We start from the raw sequence: 23,337 nt of genomic DNA, 5'->3' as shown, positions 1-23,337 counted from the left end.
TGTTTGAGTTCTGCATTTTCTGGAAAGGATATTGTAGTGGTGACATGATGCACAGGAGAATTCACAGGTGCTTTAATGTCTTCATCCCAAAGACTGCTGTTGCAATGTCCACATTAACCTGTAGTTGGAATTGTCCTTTAGATCCTGGATATTAAGGAGTTCAAGGATATAAGCTGATTATGAATTGGGAGAGATGATGACTGTAACAACAGTTCAAAGAGGATTCCTGAAATCATTACTAACTAGCAAGCTATACCAAATAGAGCCAAAGGTGGCCTGTGAAATAGGATAAATTACATTCTTCTTGTAGATTAAGAAAAGATGGTTTGGGGTAGATATGATGGTGCATAACAGTAATTCCAGAACTTGGAAGGTGGAAGCAGGGGGGATCTCAAGTTCCAGGCTTATCTGGAGGCCACACATCAACACCCTGCATCAAAAAGCTAATTAGATAAAAGAATTTGCCTTCATGTAGGATGATGATGGTGTGGTTTAGTAGTACCACAGCTTATACAGTAGGGTAACACTAACAGCAAGTTCACTGTTAGTTATTGTGAGATGGCTGCCAGTAGAAGTTAATGCAATGCTGGGGTTTCTAGAAAATTCCTAAAAGAAAAAACTGTGATTTCCCCTGCGATTTGTTCACATGTGACCTTAGCCTGGGGCCTGCAAACATGTGTTCTGGTATGAAGGACTTAGAACCTGGAAGCCTGGGTGGACTGCTGGGTTCAACTGGTTATAGGCCAGATAACAGATGGGTCCCATCCCCACACCCAACTCTAGCTTTAGAAATCATGTAACATAAGGCAAGGAAAAGGATCTTTATGTGTGTGTGCTGTCATCCTTCAGCATCTGTAGGGACCAGATTGTGTAGGGACCCTTGCAGATTCCACAAGGCAGCATGCTCATGCCCCTTGAATAAAATGCATCTAACCTATATACATCCTTGGGTTTGCTTTGAATTGTCTTTAGGTGACTAATTCAATATAAATACTATATAGATAATTATTTTGCTCTATTATTCGAGGAACAGTACAAGGAACAAAAGACTTTGTACGTGTTCAGTACAGACACAATTTCTTTCAAACAGTCCTTGTTTGGTTGAACCTGCAGATAGAGGACATTCACATAGGGATGGCTGACAGGATTATACCAAGTACTAAGCACAATTGTTCATTCTCACATTTGCAACCTTGTTACTTTTCTCATGTTTACCAAAGCAATGTCTTTCCCAGTCTGAGGATAAGGGAAAGTGGCGGAGCCAGTTAGTCAAGTGCTTTTCTTTCTAAGTTTTTTTTTTTTTTTTTTTTGCCAGTCCTGGGCTTGAGCTCAGGGCCTGAGCACTGTCCTTGGACTTTCTCAAGGTTAGAGCTCTACCACTTGAGCCTCAGCACCACTTCTGGCTTTTTTCTATGTATGTGGTACCGAGGAATCGAACCCGGGTCTTCATGCATGCTAGGCAAGCACTTTAACCACTAGGCCAAGCTCCCAGCCCTCTAAGTTTTCTTTTATAAAGATCTTTTTTGTAGCACAGTAGTTTGCACTCAGGACCTTATGCTTGCTAGGCACAGACCTCTTTTTTTGTATGTGTATGTCTTTCTCAGTTATTTCATTTTAAATTTCTTTTTTTGTGGGTCGTGGGGCCTGGGCGCTGTCCCTGAGCTCTTCAGCTCACGGCTACCACCCTACCCTTGAGCAAGCCCCACTTCCTGGTTTTTAGAGGTTAATTGGAGATAAGTGTCTCAGGTTCTTTTGTGACCAGGCTGGCTTTGAACCTTGATCCTCAGATCTCAGCCTCTTGAGTAGCTAGGATTACAGGCATAAGCCACCACAGGCCCGGTAAAAAATGTTTTTGTGTAGTCGATAAACATACAGAGGTTACAGTTACATAATCAGGTACAATCAGTACCTTTGCGAACAATTATTCTCCTTCTGTCACAGTCTTTTCCTCCCATCCCCACCCATAAGATATTCAGTTCATTTTCTAAATAGAGTTCCCCACACCCTTTTGCTCTGGTTATTTTTGAGACAGGCTCCCATTTTCTGCCAGGGATAGCCTGAACCGTGATTCTCTTATTTTCACTTCCTACCTACCAGGGATGACAGACACACCTAGCTTGAGATAGGCTCTAGCAGACATATTTGCCTCGGTGATCCTGAAATTGGAAATCCTTCTGGTACTAGTCTCCAGTATAGCTGGGGTGGACAAGCTTTTCCACCTGCCAGCTTCTAGTCTGCCACTCTACAAATCTAGCACATACCAAAAACTTGCTTTCTGTAAACAGACATCAAAACCATCAAACACAACAGCATCCATCTGTACTGTGCAACAATCATCCTTTATTTAAATATGAATTGAATAAAATAACAATTCAGCGGCACCACCAAGCAAACAGATTGCCACCTGTGTAGAAAAGACTTGGGGAAAATTAAAAATAGATGAAAAAAATCTCAGTGGTTAAAAATGCTAATGAAAACAACTTGGAAGGATCCACAACATAGTGATCAAACAAACCAAAAGACCTAGAGAAAAGTAGTAAAAAATCATATGTTTATGGACTCATAATAAAGCTGGTACTATTGTCAGTTAATTCAGAAATGGCTTTCCAAAGAGCATGACAGTTCAGCATGAAACAACTTACATGTACTGACCTGGTCCCTCAACTTTGGAAAACATGTTCTACACATCTAGAGAAAGGTCATTTACAATAAGACATACAAAGCTGTACCATTTATAATTATGAAATGATGAGGATAAGAACAAAGACCCAGTGAAGTGCTGGGGGACAATCTAAGCAATCCCAGTAATAATAGGTCATGACACAGATATAAGGAGCAAAGCCAATGCCAGTGGCTCACACCTATAATCCTAGCTACTGAGAAGGCTGGGACCTGAGAATATTGGTTCCAAGCCAGCCCAAGCAGAACTGTTGGAGAGCCTCTTATTTCCAATCAAGCAGCAAAAGCTGGAAATGGAGCCATGGCTCAAGTGGTAGAATGTTAGCCTAGAGCAAAAAAGCCAAGCAAGAATGTAAGGCCCCTGGAGTTCAAGCTTCATTAACGTGTGTGTGTGTGTGTGTGTGTGTGTGTGTGTGTACATACATATACATACATGGAGTAGTAGTACATAAAAATACAAAAATGTTAAGTGACAGAGAACAGAATTTACATACTGATTTTATCTTACTACATAAAAATACATCTACATTTAGAATTATATGCCGTTGAGAGATCTTAAGTTCTCTTTGTGCTATATTGGTTAAATATATTTAAAAGTATGTGCAGTCTGCCCTACAAAGCTAAAGCGGGACCTCTTCTCTGTGAATCTGCCTTTTGCTTCTTTCCTTTCAGTCTGACTTCCTGTGTTCTCCACATAGCCCTCAGAGGGTGCTCAATCTGGTCTTCTTACCAGAAGCTACATGAGAGAATAAATGGGGGCTACAATTTACATGTCTAGATCCCATTCAGAATCAGGATTGGGGGTTTGCAGTGTGAAGAAACAACCAGAGAAGGGTAGCAAGGAGAACCTGAAATAACAGGAACTTACTCTATTCTCAACAGTCTTGGAGTCCACGGCATGTAGCTAGACCTCTAAGTTCTTTGTCATGCTGTGTTCTAGGTTCTCTCTCCAACCCTGAGGCCACAGCACCTGCCTAACCCTCCCTGGACCCCTCCATGTGGTCAGGTGTCACGCTAGCAGCAGCACTCCCCAGCCCCATACTGAAGCAAAACTTGCCCTGCACAGTGAGCCCACAGCACCCTGATAACTCAAAAGACATCCACCTTTTTTCTCCCTTCCCTTGGTGCACAGGGACCCTAGAGCTGAGCACATAACTCCCCAAAGATCACGGGGAAGGCAGAGAGAAGTGTGGTTTGAAAAGCATTGAATCGGGCCCCAGGCTTGGCTCTTTGCTGCCACACCCTGTGGTAATGGAGAACCTGGCAATGAGCCCAGTCTGGGCCTGCCAGTATGGCCTCTGCCCACACAGGTGCCCAAGTAGTGTCCTCTGGAGCTCTGGATTAGAATGCTTAGAGCAGCACAGGGTTCTCTGAGTGTTGCAGCCACCTATCTTAATGGAGACATCTGAGGTTGGGCCTGCCATAGTAGTATTGGGGGGGGTCCCCACCTTTTCCTTTCTTTTCTTTTTCTTTTGTTTTTTTTAGGCAGTGTCTCAGTGTATAGCCCAGGCTGGTCTTGAATTCACTATGTAGCCTAGGCCAGCCTAGAACAGTCCTGTCTCAGACTCCCAAACATTCAGATTACAGGCAAGTACCAAAATGCCCAGGTCCCAGGTGATTCTTTTTTAATTTTAATTCATTTGTTTATTATTTAGACAGAATCTTACTGGACTTAAATAATCCTCATGCCTTTGGGTATATAATAGCTGAAACTACAAAGATGTACTGTCATGCTTGGCTTAAACAGTTAATTGAAATTGTTTATACTTAAGATATATAGTTTACCATGCCTTATAGTCAAGCTTATTAGCATATTTATTTCTTCACATAGTTATAATTTGTATTATGGAAGTTTCTTTCTGCAGTGAGAGCAAGTACAAAGTACTTTATACCAGATGATTAATCACAGCCCATTAGGTCGCTAGGACTTACTCATTCCACATCAGTGAAACTTTCTCCTGTGGACAACACGGTCCACTTCTCAGCCTGTGACATCCCGCGAGATTCTGATACCTGTCCTGGGAGGGTGCTGAGCCACCAGCCTGGCCCTTGTCTTACAGTCTGATCTGAGTTCAGAGGAGCAGCTATGGTCTCTCAGTGGGAAGCTTAGGTCTCCTAGTTTCGAGTGGAGGCCTTCCACAGCCAGAGAAGCATTCACCAAAGCTCAGTATTGCAATCACCCTTCCAAGGTATCCTCAAGCCTCTTACTGCAGAGCATGTCTAGTTCCTATTTTAGTGTCTTATTACCCAAACCCTTAATGGGAAATGGACAGAAAGAAAACAAACTGGGAGGGGTGGGAATTCTTTAGAGCTCAAAAACTTTGGGGGAACTTCTACAAAGCCAATTGCGAGAGTTCAGAGGGCAGCCTGGGTGCACAGTCAAGAAATCCCCAGTGGGAGCCATTCTCTAGCAACTTTCTCAACACTGTTCAAATTAGAGCAGGTGGTTTCTTCCCCTGACAGAAATTAAAAGAAAAAAAGAGAGAAAGAGAAGAGCCAACTAGAAACCTCCTGGACAGGAGAAGTATCAAAACAGCTACAGTGACTTTCAAAGCGCCATGCCCTCCTCGAGCCATTCCCCCAGTACATACCTACAATCCTCATGGAGCCAAGCTGGGAAAAGAGTGGTCAGACTCCTGGACTTTACCTGTAAAAATCAGTCCCTTTCTTTCTTCAGATCTCTTTTTATTGAGGTTTCTGAAGAACACAGGAAGTCAGAAAAAAGAACAGCAACTGACGTCTTATAGCTCACCACAGACATGGGGTAGGAGAGTGGAGCAGGGACTGGGCAGGGACTGGGCAGGTTACTTCCTGGCAGACAAGGGAAGTGGGGACTGTGTGTGAGGGGATGTCCACAGCTAGTGCTCAGGACCCCAAAGAAGCCAAATTCTACTTCTGTCCTGGTAAAGCCTTTTCTACTTCACATTCACACACAAAATGAGAGGGGGGAGGTTGGCTAAGATTTTACATTCCTTGGCATCACATCCAACTGATATCCCAGAAAGATATGCAGATAACTTGGGTAAGACAACTCATCTGTCTGCACCTCCGTTTTTCTCATCTATAAATGACAGGTTTAACTAAGAGGAAGATTTTCCAAGGAAGTCTCGAGTGTGACTATTCCAACTGCTTAGAGCAACAGGTTCTTCATACCACTGTTTGGTTAAAAAAGCTCCCCAGTCTGTAGCACCCCAAAGATACCTTGCCCCACCCCAAGCCCAGAGGAAGGCCCCTGGACAGACCCCACGCATCTAAGAGTAGGGTATAAAATCATTGGTCATAGACACAGTCCTTAGGTTGTGGATGGAGAAACAACAGACAAAAGATGTAAAGGAGGGCAAAGTATCTAAGAAAGAAAAACACACAAGGGGGAAGGTCGTTGTCTGAGGTAGTGAGTCTGACTTCAGTAAAACCTACTGGGGATACTGATGGAGGGGAAACCCAGCCCTGTGCTGCCACAGATGGAAGGGCTTGGTCTGCTAGGAAGCCTACCTCCCCAGAGGGATGATTATGCAGATGACTGAGTTACAGAGGTAAATAGGTCTGTTTTCTAGAATCTTGCCCTCCGTGTCCACATTTCTCTGATCTCTATTGCCCTTTTGGGAAAGACTCCCTGCAACCTCCACCAGCCTGAAGAGACACAGGGCTACTGTAATGCAGGCCTTCCTTTACAAACAGAGCACATGGCAGCTTAAATGCTTTGCCCTTTCTCCTCCCTCCTCTCTCTGGGCCCAGGAAGGGTGAAAAGCTATATTCAACAGGGTCAGACATGAGGCTAGAAGAGGCCTCCCAAACCAGCCAAAGGAGGGATTCAGATGGGGAAGATGCTTGTGTTCTAGACAGAGGGAGCGCCACAGGAGGTCTGTCCTGGCCCCTCCTCACCCCACTAAGTTGAGCATGTCAGTCCTTTACTAGGAATAATAGCTTGAAGAGCAGCAAAACTAAGATTTATGATGCGCTTATTTGTAAACTACAAATCACTAACACTGGGTATGGCTTACGATCACAAATCCTCCAACTTATTCAAGTCCCTTTAAAGGTCTACATAAATTTTTTGGTGACAGGGATCCATCTGTGTCATTTCAGTCCCAGAGAGGGTTATCTATCATTCATTCCTACAATGTGTTAAAAGAGTTTTGTTTTTGTTTTTTTTTATGTTGACTAGCAGGGACCAGCTCTGCCTTTCTTGCTGTTAGGCATTAGTCTCACCCTGGCTTTGCACAGTGAGTCTCAGGCTGTAAACAGGAACCTAGGGAAATATGAGGGTCTGCAGGTGGCTCACCGATCATCATATACCAGGTTGCCCTAGTCCTTATACACATTTTATCCAAGAAGGCTGTAGGAATGGATTTAGATCTGATCTGTGGACCCTAGTAATGGTACCTGGAAGCTGTGAAAAGGTACTCCCAAGACAGGCAAGACAAATAGTCAAATAATATTCCTGGCCAATCTGCCAAGCCTGAATTGGGTTCTTAGAATTTTTGACCTTAATGGGTTTCAAGGTCACATACACACCTGGATCTTCTTTCTCCACGGTCCTGAAGTTCACCCATACGGCTCCTGTCTGATGCTCAGTCCACTTGACCCCCACTCTCCACTCATCCTTGAGCTGAAGTAGCAACCACACAGAACCTCCATGGTCCCCACAGCACTGGCTGAGCAGACTCTCCTCCCACTCTTGGGTTCTATTCTTGGCTGTCAACAGCGCCATCACTTGTCAAGTGCCTCGCTGTAGGGCTCTGCGCCAAATGAGGGAAAGCAGAGGGAATCCAGAGCATAGGCTGGCCTGCTCACTGCCACAGCCCACAGCCCTCTGGGAACAAAGAGGTCATATGGGTACAATACTAAAAGAGTCGGAAATGGGTACAGTGTGCACTGCGAGCAGTGGGGGCCACCTGCACTTACTGGAGGAAGAAGAAAGAGCCACTGTGGAAGAGGCCTGCAGAGCTGGGGGAACAGAACAGTCTAGGAGAAAGGTGGCCTGGGTTCTGTCCCTCAAAGCTTATGACCTTCACAGACAACAATCTACCTGTCCACCCCTCTGTTGCTCCTATAGTAAGTGGTAGCACATGGACTCCCTCAGACTAAATCAGAACATTGTGGGATTGCAACACTGTAGTGTGGGAGGGTGGGGTCTCAGAGATCATCTACTCTGGTAGTTTGTAGAACTTGGTACTCCTTGGGGGAAAAATCTTTAAAAATAGGCATGGCCCACCCTACACTTTCTGCTCATAATGAATGCAAAGGATCTTACTTAGCACGATGGGGCACAACCGGTAGGCCAATGCCAGAGTCACAAAGTCAGCTGCCCATCAGGGCAAGGCTGAGACGGGACTGAGGTCTGTTCATCCCAGTGCTAAGTCTTTGCTTCTGTGTCCAGGAAAGATGAGGCTCAGAATCAGGATAGGAACTACAGCACTGCTCCCATGCCTGCTGTCCTCACCAGCCACTGGTACCACAGCCAGGAGACACTTCTCAGGCCAGGTTGCCTAGCCTTCGTGAATTCTTACTGGTGACAATACCATATCTGCTCTCTCCAGCTACACCCGCCCCATCTCAGAAAATAAGGGAAAGCATGGAATTCCAGGCCCTGATCTGCAATAAACCAAGACTTTGAGGAAAGTGGCTCAACTCTTTAGGCTCAGATCCTCACTTCAAGACATCAAAGCTATACTGTTAGCCTATTTACAGCCCAATTTATAGCAGCTCAGGGCTGGGAGGAAACATAGACATCAGCTAGTCCAGAACTGCCCTCCAGATGCCAAGGGGGGTCCTAGAGAAATTAATCTGCTACTCCTCAGAGCACTGGGTAGAGCCTTGTAATAGCCATGGTTCTAGTTTCTATATTTGATGCGTTTGTAAGGCCTAACCAAAAAACAATTGTATTTCTGGGATTGGCTAGATCCTGATGGTATGGCTTTCCTATGAAAGCACTCTGGCTCCCCACCACCTCCAAGGGCTTTTAATCTATTCCTCATCTGCCCTTAGTACCCCAGGCCAGGTACCAAGCAACTGGAAATAATCCTGTTCCCCACAGCCACTGAATCCCTTCACACCAGCCTCTCCTGAACTTGTTCACCCTGCCTCACTTCTACCACAATAAAGGCTCACCAGCCTCCTGATCCACCCTTGTGCTTCCCTGTGTGGCTTGGCAGGGCCTACCATTGTTTCTGGAGCTTGGCAGGGCCTACCATTGTTTCTGGAGCTATGTATGAACTTCTTTCTTCATAACAGTCGCTTCTATGTATTTGTAGTGTCTTACTGCACCTGATAGAAACGAATACCCAGTACCTTCCATGTAGTCCTGCCGTGGTCTGAATCTTTGGGCTGAAATGCATTCCGGAGGGCTCCAGATCTGTGCCAGCCTACCTCTTTTGCATGCTATGAAAAGTCTCCAATGGTCAATGCACACATGAGAAAGGTCTAGAATCCTGAACCTCGATCTCTAGTTCTAAAACAAAGCCTCTCTGCAATCACAGGAGCCCCTGGAACTTAGGCCTCATTGTCTGTGCACCAGGATTGTCTAATCCTGAGGAGCTTTCCTTGCCAACCTTGCCTTCTCACAGCTGGCGACCCCTCATGGATTTATGCACTATGGAACACAGAGAACTGGTTTCATCATGCTTCAATATGACCTCCCTTCTGCTCTTTTAAAGCAACAGCTCTGGCTTTCCAGAAGCTTTTCTTCTACCTAAACACTCCTGGTACCTTCATTGTACCCAGAAGTGGGGTGGATGGCTGTCACTGCTCTGTGGTTCTAGAAGACTCTATGCCAAGGCCTACCAGTCTCTCAGGTTCCTACTTCAAAGACTTGAAAAAAAAATACCAGATATCTACATCTAATAAGCTAAGGACCCAAGTGGAACATAAAGCTGACTCTTCCCAGGGTAAAAAGAAGTCCTACTACTAGAGGACCCTCCCCACCCCCATCATGGGATAGTCAGCTTTTTTCTGCCTTCTGAGCAAACTAGGGACACTGGCTCTGAGTGTTAAGGCTGCCACTTTTCATACCTCCAATTCTTTTGCGTCTCTAGCTTACTGTAGTAAAAGCTTCCATAACCACTTAATTCCTTATGATACACCTCTTCATATATATACATATATACATACACTCACATATATATTCTATTTGTTCTGTTTTTCTGAGTACTCTGATTAACAAACTTTCCTTAATGAAAAGATAGTTTCAGCTTTGAGGAAGAAACAGAACATTTTCTCAAATGAAAACACATTTTTCTGATTCCCAGGTTCATTTATACCATATATCTATGAATGTAATAGTAATAACAATCACCACTTATCAAGTTCTTTTCATGCATCAGTCACAGCATTAGGTGATTCTTGCATGCTTTCTTATGCAACCCACATAATACCCTATCCCTGGTAGAATGCATGGGCAACCTCAGGACAGGCACTGCCTACTCCTGGATCAGTGCTTGATGCAAGGGCATGCCCAGTAAACAATGTGTTGAACTTAGAAATTAGTTTTCTCCTTTCTTTCTTTTCTTCTTTCTTTCTTTCTTTCTTTCTTCCTTTCTTCCTTCCTTCCTTCCTTCCTTCCTTCCTTTCTTTCTTTCTTTTTCTTTTTTTTTTGTGGGTCATGGGGCTTGAACTTGGCCTGGGTGCTGTCCCTTGGGCTCTTCAGCTCAAAGCTACCACCCTACCCCTTGAGCCAAGCCCCACTTCCCATTTTCTAGAGGTTAATTGGAAATAAGAGTCTTAGGTCCTTTTGTGCCCAGGCTAGCTTTGAACCTAGATCCTCAGATCTCAGCCTCCTGAGTAGCTAGGATTACAGGCGTGAGTCACTGTGCCTGGCTAGAAATTAGTTTTTTTTTTTTAAATACTGTTGATGTCTTCATATAACAGGAAGAAATGGACTCTCACAGACACTAAAGAACAGCTGAAGATCATAGCCCTTAAGAAATGTTGTGACTGAGACATAGTTCCCTGATGAAAATATACTTTACACTCATTTATTCTCATAACTCAAAGTTGCTCCCATGGCTTGGTCCACGGACTATTTCCCGGCCCTCTTCCTGAAATTCTGCAGCCCCAGAATCTTAATCTAAATGTGAAAGCCCACTTCCCCATCCCAACCCGTGAGGTGTCAGGCCTCCATTTCAAGGCTTTACCACTAACTCTCAAGGCACAAAAACCCCTTAGCTACCTTTCATTCTGGACCCACCTTGGGATCTACTTAAGCCCCTCTACCCCTGCTCTCATTTTGCCTTCTGACTCCTGATTCTCCTCAGGTCTCTCTTCAATTTTCCATTAAAGTCAATCTGCTTTGTTGAGTTTGCTTTCAGTTCTTTATTTGGATAACCTCATGCCTCAATTTCCTCACAGTCCCCAGTTATTAGAGTTCAGAGCCCTTGCTCTTGACTGTGTACCCCATTCCTAGTGTACAGTGTAGAAGCAGGATCACCTCTACAGTCTGGCCTTGACATTCACACCTACGACTCTCAGCTCCTGGGACTGCCCATGGGATACCTTCCTCACCTTGGCTATCCCTAGACCTAGCGCTTTGTTTCTCAACTAACCACTGAGGTTTCTAAAGTCTAACTGGGGAGTCTAATCACAGTTTCATCTTCAAAAATAAGACAAAACCAAGCGAGGCAACACACCAAATGTATCTCAGAGCCCCTTCTTTCTCAGAGCTTCTTCAGGTAACAAAGGAGCCAGCAGGTCTGAATTGACTGCCCTGATCACATAGCCATGTCACATTGATATCTTTGAAATGTCGTGGGAAGGGGTGATGGTTCACGGGGAAGAAAGATAAAGCAGACTATGAGTATGAAAATATGCTTTGTCTAAGATAATCAACCGTCAGTCTGGTTTATCTTGCTAGCCTCTGTTTTATCACACACTTCCCCCTTCAAGGATTCTAATACAACATGGCTGTGATATCAGGACATAGTAAGTTTCCAGAAAATCTGAATGATTGGAGTGTTACTGTACTTGCAGAAGTCCCGAGAACATGAGCATAGTGTGCCCTCTTTAAGCACAGTAGGTCCCTTAGAGCTCAGAATCAGTTGCCTTATCTAAATAGGAAGGGGCTGCTTTTGTTTTGTTTTTTTTTTTTTTTGTTTTGTTTTTTTTTTGTTGGCCAGTCCTGGGCTTGAGCTCAGGGTTGAGCACTGTCCTTGGACTTTCTCAAGGCTAGAGCTCTACCACTTGAGCCTCAGCACCACTTTCAGCTTTTTTTCTATGTATGTGGTGCCGAGGAATTGAACCCGGGTCTTCATGCATGCTAGGCAAGCACTCTACCACTAGGCCAAACTCCCGGCCCCAGGAAGGGGCTGCTTTTATATTCTTTAACTTTTTAATACAGGTTGGACATCTGTAATCTGAAAATACAAAATCCTGAAACTTTTGAGGCCAATATGACACAAGTAGAAAATTTCACAACAGAATGGACTAAATGTGACAGGTCTCAGTCAAAACACAGGTGCACTACAAGGATTATACACAATCATCTTTAGGCTATTTGTATAAGATGTATACGAAACACAAATAAATTCCATCTTTAGACTTGGGTCCTATCCTCAAGATTTCTTATAATGCCTATGTAAACATTCTAAAAAACATTCTAAACATTCAAAAAATCCAAAATCTGAAACACTTTTGGGCCCAAACAGGAATTTGTATGTATGTCAACTCCATCATCATTTGATGTTATCTTTGCAGCTAGGAATTCAAGGAGACCCCAGTCCCAGCTTGGGGCTTGACCAAAGTAGAGTCCCCTACACCTCTGATTATAAGTTGGAAGAAGGAGAACCTTGGGGTAGAGGATATGGAGGAAGGGGGTCCCAGAACAAGGTCATTAAGAGGGAAGAAGTTGGAAAACATTGGTACACACAGGAACATAAAAGATGAGAGTCCTTTCTTGTTTCGTCCCCATATCACAGCTCTGTTTATTCTGAGAAGCAACCAGCTGCAGTTCCAAAATAGATATGCTGAGAACTGCCTCTAATGACAGAGGAGCATCTGTAGGATCCAAGCGTGGAGCAGCCCTTTCCAGGGGACAGAGCATCAGAAGGGAACGCTCCTAGGGTTCTTCCCGCTCTGGCCTCCTGTCCCTCCTCCTGCACCAGGAAAACCCGGTTCCTCTTTCTGGGCCCTAGGGAGCTGAGTGTATATAGCCTGCTGTCACCCCCAGATTCCAGGAGTCTCGCTAGCTTTCCCAGTCTGAGCTCCTGTGACCATGTGGGACAGGTATGTTTTCTGCTTCCTTGGCTTGAGTCTCCTTCCAAACAACCTTTGTGAGAACAGGGGAGATCACTGGAGAACCTGCTGAACCAACATATTCTCTTAAAATCTGAGATCAGCCAGGTGCTGTGGCTCATGCCTGTGATCCTAGCTACTCAGGAGGTTGAGATCTGAGAACTGTGGTTCAAAGTCAACCTAGTCAGAAAAGTTGCCCTGAGACTCTTATCTCCATTTAACCACTCAAAAACTGGAAGTGGAACTATGGCTCAAATGGTAGAGTGCTAGCCTTGAGCACAAACAGGCTCAGGAATAGTGCCCTGGCCCCGAACTCAAGCCCCATGGCCAAGAGCCCTCAAAAATGAAAGAAATCCGAACCTTTCTGTTTTCCTTCCTTCCTTCATTTCCTTCTTTTTCTTTTTTTCTCTCTCTTGCTGTCTCTCCTCCCTCATTCCCACTTCTTTCCATCTTTCCTTTCCTCTCCTTTCTTTTTTTAAATTTCATCTCTTTCTCTCTTTCCTTTCTCCTTTTTTTTTCCCTCTGAGATGGCAGGGCTCTGGAGGGGGTGGCACATAGCAGCACACCCAGCTTAGAGCTTTAGAGACTCTGGGCAGAGGAACCCTCCTCAGTAACCCTCCTCTCCCACCCCGTTTTGCTAAGTTAGTGTTTGTTTCCCCCTGTATAAATAATCCTGACCTAGCCTAGCCTTACCCAGCACTCACTCCCCTCCCTTCCCCTCTCCTCCCCTTCCCTCCCCTCCGACACAAGGACACACAAATGCAAACACTCCAAGACATACTTGTAGCTCAGCTTGCGGCCTTTCCTCTCCCAGGCTCTGTCCTCTGTACTAACAAGTTTCGTTTGAGACTTCCTGCCACAGGCTAGTTCACACAAAATTTGCATATTGTATAGACCTACTTGTACTGGAGCAGGTCTTGAAACACTGGCCTAAGCACAAGCCATTACACTATAGGGACACAATATGGGTGTCCAGAAGTCACCACCACACCCAGATGCTCACTTGAACCCTGGCCTGTGCAAACTGGGATTTGGGGCAGTGCGGGATCTTGGATGGTGGAAAGAATTCCTTCAAATTGATCCAGCAAAGGCTATTTTACACCATAGGAACCTGGAGTACCCATTCTAGAGGCTGAACATTGCCGGGGAGACTGCTGGTCATTAGTTGACAAACTAGATTAAGCAAAATCTAAGCAACTGGGAACTTGGGAATCAGTCAAAAGCCTTCTCCCTGGATGAAGAGATGGTGGAGATGGGAAGTTTGGAGGGTGGTGCTGGGGTTTGTTCTCAGGGAAGTTTAACTAACTGTTGGCTCTGACGTAGGACAGTGACTTGGGTCACTGATAGATCAAAGGGCCATGCCTCACTGCACTGAGTTTCAGACTTCCTGTCACTGACAGAAAGTCTAGTAGGCAGGTTACAGGAAGAATCTGGGCTGGACCCTGACACCGGGGAGGGAAGGAGACTTGGCCAGTCAGGGCTGACTGCAGCCCTTACAAGTCAGGTGCAAAGTGCAAAGCACTACACAGGTCAGGTGTGAGTAACAGTCCTGAGCGGAATCCTTGCTTAGAACTTCTAGGGTGACATTTGTTATATAATCTCACCTTTTCATCCTCTGGGAGTGGGAGCGAGTTCTGTGGAAGGAAGGGAAATGATCAACCAAGCTGAACAGTCCCCACCACCCCCAGGCCATCTCAGGCCTTCTGAGTCCAGATGCCTGCCTGTCCCTTCTAGCCGGAGCCACAGGCTAACATGAACAGTGCCAGTTACAAATGACATGAACTCATCTAATTCTCAAAACACAGCATGCAGATTAGTACTATTCTTCTTCTGTCATGAGCTGTATGGGGAGGTTGAGGTTGGAGAGATTAATGAACTCAAAGCCATAGCGCTAAGAAGTGGAGACTCTCCTACACACACTGTCTCACGAGGAAATAGGACCACTTCGTGTTACGGAGAAAGGAAGCAGGGCTTGGGCAGGTCACTGTTCTTGCTAAAGTGATGTGTTTTTTTTTTTTTTTTTTTTTTTTTTTGCTCAAGGTTCATTTTTTATTGGGTCTTCTGGTCTCCTGGTCTCCTGCCTGTACTGTGTACTGACTGAGGGGGTGCTGCCAGGTCTGTGATTCCAGTCAATTCAATGAACCCACAGACTGGGTGGACAAAAGCCCAAGAATACAAAGGTTAGAAAGGAATAAGGGGCAACAAGGAACAGCTAACTTACATTAGGCTGGGGAGATGGACATGTCCACCAAATAATGTAAAGGACAAATGGAATTTAAATAGGAGCAACTCGAGCAAAGGAAATGAATCTTAAGTTCATATAAAAGGTACTCTGCAAGAGTAAAAAAAATCCTGGGAGCACCATCTCTAATTGTGGCAATAATAGTCTCACCCAGGACCAAGGGAAGGCTGATGCCCCAAGGGAGAATCCCTAGGAATTTATGGACCATTGGAAGATGCTCTCATGTGATTTACAACCCTGTCCTGCCACTGCAAGGAACCTTAATGAGGCTCTTCGCCAAGTGAGGTGGGAGACTGGGCTTCATAGTCCTGCTAGAGTGGGGCCCAGCAACAGGAGAGGGGCCTAGCGACGGGAGGGTAGAGAAGGATTTCGTCCTCTTAGGACTCAATGCATCCCCATCCTATTCCTTGCTGGCCTTTTTGCAAGCAATCTCCAGTCCTATCTTTGCCATGAAGCTATTCTGCACATTCCTGAAAAGATAGTTATTGTTCCTTTTGCAATATTTCTTGCTTACGATGAATTTGCCATGCTCAGTTTGGTGAGGGGGGACTGCAGAATTTCTGTAATCAAGAAATGGTTCCGAACATACTTTTTCTATTGTTGTTTGTGGTAATTGTCATGGGACTTGAACTCAGGGTCTGAGCCTTATCCCTGAGCTCTTTTGCTCAAGGCTACCATTCTAGTACTTTGAGCCACAGCTCTACTTTCAGGTTTTTGAGTCTCACGGGACTTTTCTGCCCAGGCTGGATTTGAGCCACAATCCTCATCTGATTAGCTAGAATTACAGGCATGAGCCACTGGAGCCCAGCTCCAGGACATACTTTTTAATCCTAATTTTGTTTAACACAGGACCTGGAATACACAGAGGAGGCTGTCATTCCCTCAGGAGCATGGGGCCACATGGCTCTGTCCCATGTCCTGAGATACGTTTTGCAGGTACACATCCTCTTTGCATACACAATGGATGTATCTTCCAGTCCCTGAAAGCAGCAGGCAGCCTAGACAGTCAGAGCTGGGGACAAGCCACTGCCATGTCACAAGCACATCACCCACTTTGCTGGACTTCTACTCCCTCCCCTGTGACACAGGGATAATAAATTGCCCATTTCAGGGTGGTGGTGAGGAGCAAAGCCAGGCTTGATGGAGGTAGAATGTACTTACACCTAGGCTCAGGGCAATGCTGGCACTATGTAAACACCCAATCAATGTCTGCTCTGCCTGCACAAGCATGTCAGGGGCAGGCAGCCAGGCTGTCGAATCAGCCCTGCCAGGGCCTGGCTGTTTCCTTACTTCCTCCTCTGCAGTGTGTGAGGCAATCATCAAGACCCACAGGCCTGGGGGTGGTAAAATGACCAGTGAAAGTTCACACACACACACACACACACACACACACACACACACACACAAGTCCCCGCTCAGCCCAGGGCAGACATTTCTGGCGGTCCAGCTGCCAATCATCACTCAGGCACCTCAGATGCAGGCCTAGAGGACACTGGCTTCTGCCGTGCTGAGACGAGGAATTCTGTGATGGGAAAGATAGACTGGCTACAGCAGCAAGCCAAGTCAGTGGAAGGAAGGGCTAGGCCCCACCCACAGCACAGAGGCTGAGCTTGGGAGAGCTGCCAGAGGTCACATGGGCCACGAAGGAGCCTTGTGCTTGAATTTTTTTTAAGTGATGAGGCACTCATTATATTGACATTTTTTTCAGTCTGTTTTATGGCCCCAAGCTTTCAAGCTCAGCAAGCAGCTTCCTTAGAAAGCCAAATGCAGTTTTCTAAAACTTCCCGGGTCTCCTGTGGACACACTGAGAATAACAGATCTCACAGGCAAATCCCCTGGTTAGAACGAGGCTCATCTCTCACTCTAGGCTTTGTCAGTCTCAACAGCTCAGTTCCTTCCTTGATAAGGATGAGATGTCCTCCTCAGGACCTTCACTTTTATCCATACTGTCCCCAAAGCCTTTCTGGCTGTTTCAAGAGGCCCCATCAAACTAAACCACATGATCACGGAAGTGTCCAGCCTGCCAACAAGCTGGCATCTTAGACCCCTCCTCACAAGGACACTTGTGAGACACAGTGAAATATACCGAGCTTTCTATATCTTCTACTGTGGGTAGGGTCCAAGTCAATGCCTCGCCAGGAGGATCTGGTTAAGGAGCAGATGTGGTAAGAATCCCCTGCCTGGGCATCATAACGTGCTCAAGTGAAGACAAGGTGGTACTTACTAAACATCCCTTCCACCCAGTGGTTGTAGACCTTACAGGGAGGGTCCTGTGCCTGCAGCCCAATGTTCTCTCAACACTGGACGGGTTAAGGTCAGAAGTGGACCTGGGAACTGAGTCTTCCCTGCCTCTCCAATGAGGGGAGGGCTGAAACAGATTCCAGGCAAGGCCTAAAGGGTGCTAGGTAACAAGGCTGGGGGAAAGGAACAGTACTGGGGACAGTGGTGCTGAGGTGCTGGCTTGTCAAGGGTCCTGCGGTGTCAAGGAAGGAGGGATGGATGGGGAAGAGCACAGAGCCGATGACAGCCTGATCTAGAACTCTGTTTCTCACTGAGAACACAGAAGGTCTTGTTCCTCATGTGAGCCATTCAACATGACAGATCCCAGGAGGGGACCTCTGCCTACTTTCTGGCTAGCAGGCGAGTCAGACAGTGTGGAGGACCCAGCAAACCCAGTCTCCCCATCCTAAGGAAATGACACACACCTGCTGTGTGGACCGGATGCTGCCTGTGAGTCATACCTCAGAAGCAGAGAGAGAGGTGAGCAGGTTGGCCTCCACACTGAGCTTTGTCCCAAGCCCTGAGTGGTCCTCGTGCAACTCAGGTGGTTATAGTAATCTCAGGAGGGGAGCAAAGAGACAGGATGGCACAAACTGAGGGAGCAAAAAGTCCTACTATGAAAGACATTGTGCTAGACGCATCGTCATCTCCTGTCTTCTCAGGGGAGCCCAACAAGGTTGGGTGAGTTACTGATTGTTATGAGTAGCTCTAAAGAAGAAACCAAGTTTCAAAAATGTTGAGTAACTCTTCAGAGGTCATACGACAGGTAAGCAATAAAGTGTGATAGTATGCCTGACACAAAATAGATGCTTGATAAATGCCTGACAAATGAATAAATGTATGAAAGAAGTCAAATCTAACTCTGAGACGATGCATTTTTATCATGCCAGAGCAGCACTTGCTCTGTTACCTTATTTAATCTTAGATATCTATCTTTACTCACTGTCCCATCCAACATAGGCTTCTCCTCTCTCCAGTCTGCTTACTGGCCACATTCCCTCCTCTTTCCAGAGCTGGTAGAAAAAGAAAGCCAGGCTCACACCACATGGATAATTCCACTTATATAACATTAAGAAAAATCTTAGCCCAGGTGTTAGTTGCTCATGCCTCTAATTCCAGCCACTCAAGAAAGAGGCTGAGATGTGAGGCCAGACTGGGCAGGAAAGTCAGTAGGACTCTTATCTCCAGTACCAAAAAACTAGAAGTGGAGCTGTGGCTCAAATGATAGAACATCAGCCTTGAGTGAAAAGCTAAGGGATAGTATCTATATCCTGAGTTCAAGCTCCAATACTGCATAGAAGAAATAAGAAATAAAGGAAGCAAAGAAGGAAGCAAGCAAGGAAGGAAGGAGCGAGATAGAGAGGGAGGAAGAAAAGGGAGGAGAGAGGGAGGAAGAGAAAGAGAGGGAGAGAGGAAGAGAGGGAAGTATAAAGAGAAGTAGAAAAAAGGGAGGAAGAGAGAAAGAAAGGAAGGAAGAGAGACAGGAAGGAAGGAAGGAAGGAAGGAAGGAAGGAAGGAAGGAAGGAAGGAAGGAAGAAAGGAAGGAAGGAAGGAAGGAAAGAAGGAAGAGAGGGAGGGAGGGAGGGAAGGAAGAAGATAATCTTGTAGGGTTGTGGGCTGAGTGGTGACAAACATAGCTATCTCCTTAGAAGCTGATGATTAGGAGGTGATGCTGTATATTCAGTAGAGAAAATACTCAGTTACAGGTGGTCCAAAACACTGGGGGGCAGGGAGGAGATGAGCTTCCTATTTCCCTCTGCTGTTGGTTGCTTGAATCACCTCCTTGTCTCACATGGTCATGAGTAGACATCTGGAAGCCATGTGATGATCATAGGTATGCAGGCACCAACTTGAATGGCCTTGGAACTACTCAGGTAGTAAGAAAGTTCTCAGGGCCCTTGTCAGGGGAATTTTAGCTATAGCCTGTAGTGCTTTTTTTTTTTTTTTGAAGTAATTTTAGACTCACAGGAAGTTACACAAATAGCACATGGAGATCTGTGTGCTCATGACCCATTTTCCCCTAATAATGACATCATGTAATATGATATCTAAACCAGGAAACGAATGTCAGCATTACAGTGTCACTCTTACATGGATTCACTTGTGTGCCTGTGTATGAATGTATGTAGTTCTACGCATCTTCATCTTGCTTATACTCATGTAGAACCACAGAAGTGTTGCTTCACCATGAAATGACTCTCTTGCTGGTGGGGCCCTTTTGATAGCCATACTGAGCCCACCCCATCTCAAAAAGTCTAAATTTCCTCATCTCTACGGGATTATCTTCTTTAAAATGTGTTCTAGATGGAATCATACAGCATTTAACCTTTTGAGATTGATTTTTTCACTCCACATAATACCCTTGAAATCTAACTAGAGAATGACATTTATTCCTTTTTCCTGTATTGCTAAATCCCATTTTATTGTATGACTACACCAATCACTGATTGAGAGCATTTGTCTTGTTTCTATTTATAAAGTCTGCCACTGATCATTGCTCTTTACCCAAAGAATATGCACTGTTTCAGTGAATTCTTCAGGATTTCTAGGAAGCAGCCAGGATTCATTTCTACTGGGAGTAGCACATGTGCAGAATGGGGAAAAGCTACATGATACTAACTGGCTTTTTCACTTCACCTAATTTTCAGAGATCCTTTAGGTTTAAAGCAGAATGCCAATTCTCTTGAAATGGTTTTATAACCATCTCCCTGACCAGATTTGGGCAACTCCTCATAGTTCTGTGTTCTCTGCTCTATGTCCAGTATTCAGAATAGTCAGCAAGCATTTGTCGAATCAATAGTGCAACAGAATAATTGACTTACAGTTATTTTCCAATATAGGCACCTATCTTTACCTATGCTCACAACACACCAATGGGAGTAACAGCCATTTGAGAGCTGGTAGTATTTTCTTTCTTGTTCTGTGAATAATAGTAGGGCCCTTGATGGGCTCAATATTCTTCCGTTACGGAAATAAGATAATTATCTTCTTAATGTGTAAATCAAAAGAGATAAATTATTTTACAGTTGTAATACATTTTGCTAAGATGATTTAGCAGATGATTTAGTTTTCTACTGCTGCTGCAACAAATTACCATAGATTTTGTGTCTTAAAACAACATAGATTTAGTTTTCATTTTTGTGCGGGGGGGGGGGGGGTGGGGTGGGGAGGGGAGGGAGTCATGGGGCTTGATTTAGGCCTGGGCGCTGTCCCTGAGCTCTTCAGCTCAAGGCTACTGCCCTACCCTGAGCCAAGCCCCACTTCCCATTTTCTAGTGATTAATTGGAGATAAGCGTCTCAGTCCTTTTGTGCCTGAGCTGGCTTTGAACCTTGATCCTCAGATCTCAGCCTCCTGAGTAACTAGGATTACAGGTGTGAGCCACCATGCCAGTTAGTTTTCATTTCTTAAGGTTAGAAGTCCTATTAATAAGGTGCCAGCAGGGCTGCACTCTTGCTGGAGGTATTAGGAGAGTTACTTTCCTTGTCTTTTCTAGCTTCTAGAGAATGATTGCATGCTTTGGCACCTGGTCCCTTCCTCCATCTTCAAAGCTCAAATTCTCTCTCTCTCTCTCTCTCTCTCTCTCTCTCTCTCTCTCACACACACACACACACACACACAGACATACACATCATCATCATCATCATCATGCTCATCACCGCCATGATCATATTGTCATTTGCCTACATCTTATAAAGACTCTTATGATAATGATAACAATAAATCCAACTCTATAGTTTAGGATAATCTCCCCACCTCAAGATCTTTAACGTAATCTCAACTGCAAAGTCTCTTTTGCCATGAGATATAATATGTTCAAAAATACTAGGATCTGGACATAGATATCTCCATCAGCAACTTCTGAGTGACATTATAGTCTGCAGCCGAGAGGCAGAATCAAAAACAGCCATTTACACTAAGAACAGCATTTGTGCAAGTCTGAAGGGCAAAGTGATTTTTCAGTTTCAGACATTGCTATATAATGAACAGGGAATGATTCGGTGGAAGGATCTTCACTGATATTAACACTAGATTCAAATACAGGGACAAAAGAATAATAAGCAAATGTGCCACTTGTTAGTGAAATTCTATAGATGGACAACACAAGAAAGGCAGGCTTAGCTATCTTTTTCTTTCTGTAGCTCTAAGCTAGCAGCACAGCACATATACAGGACTTAGAAATGTAGACTACACAAGATGATTGGGAGGGGGTGGAGGGAGGCAAATGGGGACAAAAACACAACAAGGGGTATCAATATCTGAGAAGTAATGCACCTACTATCTGGTGAATGTAACTGTAACCCCTCTATATATTACCTCGATAATAAAAAAATAAAATGAAAAAAAATGTAGACTTCATGGCATTTAGATCTGGTCTTTCTGCCAAGTTTCATTCTGTTCTTAGTAATGAATGACACGACAGGACCAATTTCTAAGTACTTTCAATGTTTCCCCTTTTCTCAGTTTTCCAAGTTTAAAAGCCATACACATGTGAGGTCATGAATCCTAAACTTCTACATAACCCACCTGAGTCAAGGGTCTTGACTGTTTGGTGGATCTATAGTGCCTTCTGTGTCTTTGGAGACCTTTACTTTCTTGGCGCCAACCATTTCTATTCTCATACTCACTTTGCACCTCTGTGGCAATTGCTCGTCTTTTTTATTCACCTCCTCATCCCAGTCTGGCACACAGAATAGGACCCTTAACTGAGTTAACACTGTACCCCATCCTCCTGGCCACGCAGATGGCTTAGAAGTGGATCCCTGATGAACACATACAAGTTTTTCAAGCATTGGCTTTAGGAAAGAAGCTTTTTTAATGTAAGTGATAGAGCTGTGGCTGAGAGGTTGGACATGGTGAACAGCCAAGTTCCTTGTATTTGGCATGCACTGTTCTGAAAGAACCAGGCCCACATTCATTAAGAGCCAGAGAAACAGAGAAGCAGAAGGGCAGACTTGGCTGTGGGGCCATGTCACAGTCCTTCTTTGAATCCAACTGCTTCCTAGATCTTTCTTTAGTTTGTATGAGCCAGCAAATCTCCTCTACTAGATTTCTGTCATCGGTAACTAGAAAATTACTATGTCAATGAATAGATTTATGGGCTCTTTTCTTCTATGCTACCCCCCCCCATTTTTACAAAGCCAATGTGTTAGTTAGTTTGGGTTTGTGACAAATACTTCCAAAAACAACTTAGGAGAAGGATGTCTTTTGTCTCACAGTTTTAGAGGGTTCAGTCCATGGTTGCCTGAATCTGTTGACTTTAGACCTATGACATAGAACAGACAACACCAAGGAAGCGGAATGGTAGAAGAAAGCTGCTCACTACATGGCAGCCAGGAAGCAAAGAGGGGTAGCAGGAAGGATCCAGGCAGGCCAAGATAGAACTTTCTAAGGCATATTCCCTGCCCCAGCACCCCATTTCCTCAACTAGGGCCCTATGTTTCACAGTTCTACCCTTTCCCAATAGTCCATCCAAACTTTGAATTTGTCAGTTAATTAAATCTTCGTTTGGGTGAGAGTCCTTATGATCTAATGACCTCTGGAAATTACTCAAGGCCACACACACAGAGATGTGCTTTACTAATCTAAGTATCTCTCAATCCAATCAAGGAGACAAGTCAATGTTAACCATCACAGCCACCCATAGCCTGTCTGATAGGTTTAATGCCTTGCTGCTCCCAGGCTGTGTGCCATCAAGAAGCTGAGAGCAGTGGAATCAGCTCAGCAGTGGGGGAATCTCCCTTTTTAAGCAGATTCTCCTTAGAAAAACTCTATCATGAAGTGACCATTTGGCAAAGCCATGGGTTAGGTCTGTGGATAGAGGGATAGGGTGCATGAATGTGCATAGGTATATGTGTATGTGTGTATGGAAGAAAGGGAATATACAGAGCAAATGAATTTGGGATGCTGTATC

General features: G+C 44.8%; 1 protein-coding gene across 5 annotated transcripts in view; it reads right to left on the bottom strand.

Annotated features, from left to right (window-relative positions):
- Window positions 1-23,337, bottom strand: part of Ptk2b (protein tyrosine kinase 2 beta) — a 97,149-nt gene that overhangs the window by 49,697 nt on the left and 24,115 nt on the right. The window contains exon 1 of one of the 5 annotated variants that reach the window (XM_090353641.1): window positions 13,685-13,707. The exons of 3 other annotated variants lie outside the window; for them this stretch is intronic. The gene's annotated coding sequence lies outside the window, so the exon portion shown is untranslated. Of the gene's footprint in view, window positions 1-5,270; window positions 5,361-13,684; window positions 13,708-23,337 lie in introns of those variants that run through there. One more of the 5 variants, XM_090353640.1, reaches the window with a different exon arrangement.

The sequence above is a fragment of the Megascapheus bottae genome, chromosome 20, assembly GCF_031878675.1.
Source record: "Megascapheus bottae isolate mThoBot1 chromosome 20, mThoBot2.hap1, whole genome shotgun sequence".
Classification (NCBI taxonomy): Eukaryota; Metazoa; Chordata; class Mammalia; order Rodentia; family Geomyidae; genus Megascapheus; species Megascapheus bottae.
The sequence above is the reverse complement of the archived record's forward strand: the minus strand, read 5'-3'. Positions and strand labels throughout refer to the sequence as shown.